The sequence below is a fragment of the Triticum aestivum genome, chromosome 3D, assembly GCF_018294505.1.
Source record: "Triticum aestivum cultivar Chinese Spring chromosome 3D, IWGSC CS RefSeq v2.1, whole genome shotgun sequence".
NCBI lineage: Eukaryota > Viridiplantae > Streptophyta > Magnoliopsida > Poales > Poaceae > Triticum > Triticum aestivum.
In genome coordinates, this window is record NC_057802.1 from 588,564,457 (window position 1) to 588,570,935 (window position 6,479).

The window sequence follows — 6,479 nt, forward strand, 5'->3', positions numbered from 1 at the left end:
TCATTTCTTTAGTTATGGGAGGGAAAATAGTGGATTAGTAGTAGGATTGCACTACTAGGGAAAAGACTAATAGTAGCGCAGGTCTAAGGGCTATCAATAGCGCGGGGCACCGCACTACTGATACGGCACTACAGCTAACATTTAGCAGTAGCGTTGTTTGACACGCGCTACTACTATACCTACTTAGCAGTAGCGCTTTCCAAACCAGCGCTACTGCTAAGTGCTTTAGCAGTAGCATTTTCCTGTCCAGCGCTAAAGAGCGCTACTACTATATTTTCTCATATCTTTTTTTGCTGTGTATTTGCAATGTTTTTGTACAGGTTTTATACAATATTCTAATCATATCATAAACATGCAATATGCTCATCATATCATACACATAATAGTCTCATCATATCATCCAACACAAATCATGTCGTCACATCATAATCATGATATAGCTATACAAGTTACATGACATGTCTCATCATACATAATGTAGTACTTCTTGAGGCGTTGGTTTGTATCTCTCTCTCGCACTAGCGTGAACCTAAACTAACTACTGGCTATCGCTCGGAAACCGGTACACCTGGGCCTGACACTCCGGCCACTTGTCGTATACTCCCGGCGTAGCAATTCTTCGCCATCGATGATCTATGCACCTGCATCGTCACATGAGTCGATGATATGCAACATATACACGCTACTACTAAGTAGCAGTAGCGCTCTGTTCTAACCAGCGCTACTGCTATACCTTTGTGTATAAGGTTTTTCTTAGTAGTGATGCGTCTTAGGTTTTCCTTTAGGGGATGACCGTTTCTTATGTGGCTGTGGCTTCTACTTTTATAGTTGGTAAACAATTGTGGGCCTAGCTTGGAGCAATGTTTTTCACAATTGAGTAAAATTTCAAATTATATGGGTTGATGTACAATATAGTAACTCGGTACCACCAGATTAACAGCTCCTACTTTTTATTAACGGAAATTCCAAGGGAGCCGATCTCTAGTTAGTATAGAGGTATAGATATTACACACTGTGTACTACTAATGTCCTGAGGATGCAATGCATAAGTTCTTAGTTTTTTTGCACTGAACTTAAGCATAAATTATATTCTGTTTTGCAAAAATTAAGACACTAGCAAATTTCTAACTAAAATGAGTATAACACATATGTATTCCTAACTCAAATAAATTGGAATTTGAAATACATTCGGTAGCCAATACCTTGCATGGGATGTGGTGGGGTGGCCTTGGGGGTGTCGCTGCACCACGTAGCCATCGATGCTGTATGCGCAGACCACTTCATATACACCTAAATTTATGTTTTATTTTGCCATTGCCATTTTTACAATTTTTATTTGCCACGGCAAATTTTACTTTATTTCCATGGCAATTCTACCCTTCATATACATGGGAATTTTACTTGGCCATGGCATATTAACTTCACATCCACGGCAAATTTTACTTTTCATTGCTTCATTGGAAGTTTTGCTTTTATGCACCATGGTAAATTAACTTTATGAAGTATGACAATTAATTTTCATCGCTTATGAGAAGTTTTGTTTTTTATGAACCATGGCAAATTTCACTAAACAATCCATGCTATCATCTTCTGTTCTCCATGACCACAATTTTATTTTCCTTTATTTTTTGGACCATGATAATTTTTTCATAGCTTGGTAAAGAACAACTAGTTTTGCCATGGCAAAACTAATTTGTAACTAGAACATGGCAAATTTATTACATATACCATGGAAAATTTAGTATTTGACCATGGCAAATTTAGTTTATGGATCATGGAAAATTTAGTTAATTTTTTTTTTTGCGGAAAAAAGGATTTCATTCATCAGGAAATGTAATTACAATCAGCAGCAACAATGCTCGCAATCTCGTCCGGGGGAGAACGCAACCAGCAAGCAGTACGCTGTTGTGTACGTCCCATATGAGCGAGAGTGTGACTAGCTACATTAACATTCCGCTTGATCTTCATAATTTGAATCCTTCTTTCTTGAGACAGTATTGATCTGATCTCCATTACATTGTGAGTGTGTGCTGAACGGTCCTTTCCGGCTGCCGAAATTAGTTGCACCGCATCAGCACTGTCAGTCTCCACAAGGATATCTAGTTCAGTCCAATTGAGAGACAGAGTAATTCCTTCATGGATTGCTGCCAACTCGGCTTCCAGGGCGTCCGCACAATTCCCAAGCCCTCTGATCGCTGCCAGCATTACAGCCCCCAAGTGGTCACGTAGGATCATCCCCGCTCCGGCCGTGCCGTCAGTTGGCTGGAAGGAACCGTCGGCATTGAGTTTCACACAGCCAGCCACCGGAGGTGTCCAATGTTCCACATGACATATGGGGTTCTGCTTCCGCATAGGCTCGCCGAAGTAGTCGACCACCTGTTTACCTTTGATGGGGTCTGCGTCTGGGTGCTGTTGTAGCGACAACAGGGACATGGCATAGCTAGCGAGGAACCGTCGAGAGACCTCGATTGGAACCGGCGGTTTCTCGTGTGTAACTTCATTTCTCACATGCCACGCTCGCCAGAGAATCATCAAAACCATCATTCGCTGTGTCTCGTTCAGTTTCTCAAGGAGACGAACTATCCACTCTGGCTCCGTATCATGCATTTCTTCCTCGCTTGGAATGTCCCAGATTTCTCTCATGGAGTTCCATAGTCCAGCAGCATGGGGGCAGCGGACAAGGGCGTGATGGGCGTCCTCTGTAACATGTCCACAGATGGTGCATGCTTGCTCATTCTGCATGTGTTTAGATTTTTTGGTCGCTTCAGTAGCCAGGGCTTCATGTGCCAATTTCCATGCAAAGATGTGTACCTTAGGTGGAGCTGGATTCCTCCAGATTAAATCCCACGCAGGTCGTCGGCCATCCGGACGGACACTGGAGGCACCAAGGCCACTTGCACTTATTTTCTCCTGTAAGGCAAGGGAGTACGCGCTCTTCACAGAAAAAGAGCCATGTTTGTCTGGGAACCATGCCACACAGTCTGAGACGAGCCGCTGCGACGGTTTGATTTTCACAATTTCCTCCATGTCAGCTTGGTGAAAAAATTGTTGTAGTAGTCCCAATTTCCATGTTCCGTCAGTATGTAGCAATTCAGCAACCCATCTGAGGCGGCAGCGACCTCTAGGAGTGATGAGTCGACAGGAAGGACCACGGGGAATCCATGGGTCTCTCCATATCCGGACATTTGCTCCATTGCCAATGCGCCAAATAATCCCTTTCTTGAGCAGTTCGAGACCATACTCAATGGCTTTCCAGGTTGACGAAGCATTGCCTGTGAATACCGTGTCTACCAACAGCCCATTAGGATAGTGTTTAGCCTTGAGTACTTGGGCACAAAGGCTATCGGGGTATTCAATTAACCTTCATGCCTGCTTAGCAAGCAAAGCTTGATTGAAAATTTGTAAGTCTCGGAATTCCATTCCCCCACAGTTTTTTAGTCTGATCATGCAATCCCATGAGATCCAGTGTGTGCGTCGCTGATTCTTGCTAGCACCCCACCAAAACTCTCTTATCATTTAGTTACTGACCATGGCAAAAAAATGACTGATCATAAAAAATATTATGCCATGTTAATTACCATGTTTTTTTCATGGCATTTTTCGATTTTTTGTTTTGTTTCACACAGAAAACCATCTAGTTGCCATGGATATTTGTGTTATTAGTTCAAAAATGGCATAGGCTTTGAAATATGCTTGCCTGGATCGAACAACGTAGAGGTGGTAGGTCCGGTGTGGCCCGGCATATCATTGTTTCTGCCACGTTATCTTTTTCTTTTCTTTTTTCTCATTGATTTTTGGTTTTTGGACTTCTTTCCGTGCAACAGCAGGCAACTGGGTTGTGCCTGGCTCTTTTTCTTTTCTTATTTGGGCTAACTGCTCCTGTGCTAGATGGGCCAGCAGGAAATCGTTCGACCTGGGATGCTTTCCATATCCAACGAAATCGTTCGACCCGTGTCTCTTCCTCTTGTAAGTTTCTCAGTTCTCACACAACCAGCTGAGCGCAGCAGAAGGAAAATGGGTGTGGTGGGTCAACAGGAGGTGGAGGTGGTGGAGTCGTGCATGGTGAAGCCGAGCGATGAGACGCCTAGCCATGGACTCTGGCTCTCCCAACTCGACCTCAGAATGGTCAACAGAGGCCACACGCCGAACGTATACTTCTACAGTCCCGACTCCGGCGACGTCGACAACTTCTTCGACGTGGCCAGGCTGAAGGCGGCGATGGCCAAGGTTCTTGTGCCCTTCTACCCTCTCGCCGGCCGTCTGGGCGCGGACGGCGACGGCCGGCCAGAGATCAACTGCGCCTGCCAGGGCGTCCTCTTCGTCGTCGCTCGGTCGAACCTCACCGTCGACGGCTTCGTGGACTTCCGCCGTCGCCGCCTCGCCGGAACTAAGGAGGCTCTTTGTTCCCCGCGTAGAGGACTCGCCGTCCATCATGTGCGCCATCCAGGTGACTTTCATGGGATGCGGCGGGGTGGCCTTGGGGACGGCGCTGCACCACGTAGCCATCGACGCCGTAAGCGCAGTTCACTTCTTCCAGACGTGGTCCGGCTTCTGCAAGGACGGCGACGCGGCGGCGGCGGTGCTGGAGCTCCCATGCCACGACCGCACCCTTCTCCGCGCGCTCCCCACCCGTCGTCCACGGACGTGGATTTTTAGAGCACTTGCACCCTGGCCTTGCTATCCTAACTCTTCAATATCGCCTTAAGATCCGTGCGATACAACTAACTTTTTATATAAAATTTTCTCTTTTTTGTCTCATATAAAACATATCTTGAAGTTCAATCCTTTGCAGCGTGGCAAAGCTTTCTAACTAGAATCTAGGATAAATCTTTCAGAATTTTTTGTCCGACATGAATACTAGAAATATGATTTTTAATCAAATAAAACTTATTTTGTATATTTATGTTTGACAAAAAAATCTGAAAGATTTATCCTAGATTCTAGTTAGAAAGCTTTGCGACGCTGCATAGGTTTGAACTTCAAGATATGTTCTATGTGAAAGAAACAAAAAAGAAAAATGTATTTGCACAAATCATGATGCAGAAAATGAAAGGCTAAATAGAGAGGGCCTGAATGCAGGTGCTCTGTTATATATTTCCCGGTCGTCCACCCCGACGCCCTCACCGTGTTCTCCTGTCCGAAGCTGAGCCTAGCAGTATCTGCCGAGCCGTCGGGGACCGTCGTCAACAAGATCTTTGTCCTCTCTAAGGACCAGGTCGCAGCCCTCAAGCGCGCCTGCACCGACGGCCGCCGCGTGAGCACGTTCTGCGCCATGAGCGCCCACGTGTGGAGGTCATTCTGCACTGCCGGCCGGCTTCCGACGGACGCCACGACACGCCTCACCTTCCCGGCCAACATCCGGGGCGCCCTGCGGCCGCCGCTCCCAGCCCGCTACTACGGGAACGGGATCATCGTCCTGGGCGCCGCTGGCAGGGTGCGGGACATCGAATCTGAGGAGCTGGGCTCCGTTGCCCGCCGGATCAGCGGCGCGGTCCGCAGGATGGATGACGAGTTGGTGCGTTCGGTGATCGACTACTTGGAGATAAACGGCAGCAAGCAGCCCCCCAGCAGCATGCCGGAGACCGAGCTGAGGGTGATCAGCTGGCTGGGCATGCCGGTATACGGCACTGGTGATGCACCGCGCCGTGCAGCAGCGCGCGGGATTCGTCTACCTCATGGACGGCGTCAGTGGGAGTGGCGGCGTGCGCATCCTCGTGTTGACGGAGGCTGCGATTCTCAACGACTTTCAGCACCTGCTACCAACTTCTGGATTTAATTTTGTTTTTCATCATTGGTCGATGTAATTTTTATTATGTTTCGGATGCTTCATGCTTCTTGTGATGGAGTTTTATAATAAATATTTGTTTTTTCTATACAGAAGTTAACCTCTAATCTCTAATCATCCCTCATCATTTCAAATCATCTAACTTCCCGGACGGTCACCCATCCTCTCACTACTCCAGCCTCAGCACGCTTAACTTCCGGATTCTATTCTTCCTCGTTTCCAAGTCTGCACTTGTTGTTTTCCTAACAATAGTAAGATGTCAATCCTATTAACCCTCAGGAATTTAGCTTGAGCATGAAGTCACACATTTCACTGTTTGAGTTTGAAACTATTGTTCTAAAAAATAATAATTATTTAGTAACACTAATATTTCTTGAATAAGTAGTTTGACCACAGTTTGACCAGATTTGACCAAAATTCAAAAAAACTGAAATAATTATTTAGTAACACTAATATTTCTCGAATAATTAGTTTGACCATTGTTTGACCACAGTTTGACCAGATTTGACCAAAATTCAAAAAAACTGAAATAATTATTAGTAACATTAATATTCTTGAATAATTATTTAGTAACACTAATACTTCTTGAATAAGTAGTTTGACCAGATTTAACAAAAATTCAAAAAAACAGAAATTTGAGCATAACTTTTTTTCCTTTTAGAATTTGAGGATTCTAAAAATTTGCAAACAGGCC

General features: G+C 45.3%; 1 pseudogene; it reads left to right on the top strand.

Moving 5' to 3' along the window:
- Positions 1 to 3,959: 3,959 nt before the first annotated feature.
- Positions 3,960 to 5,804, top strand: LOC123076596 (putrescine hydroxycinnamoyltransferase 1-like; annotated as a pseudogene).
- Positions 5,805 to 6,479: the final 675 nt, after the last annotated feature.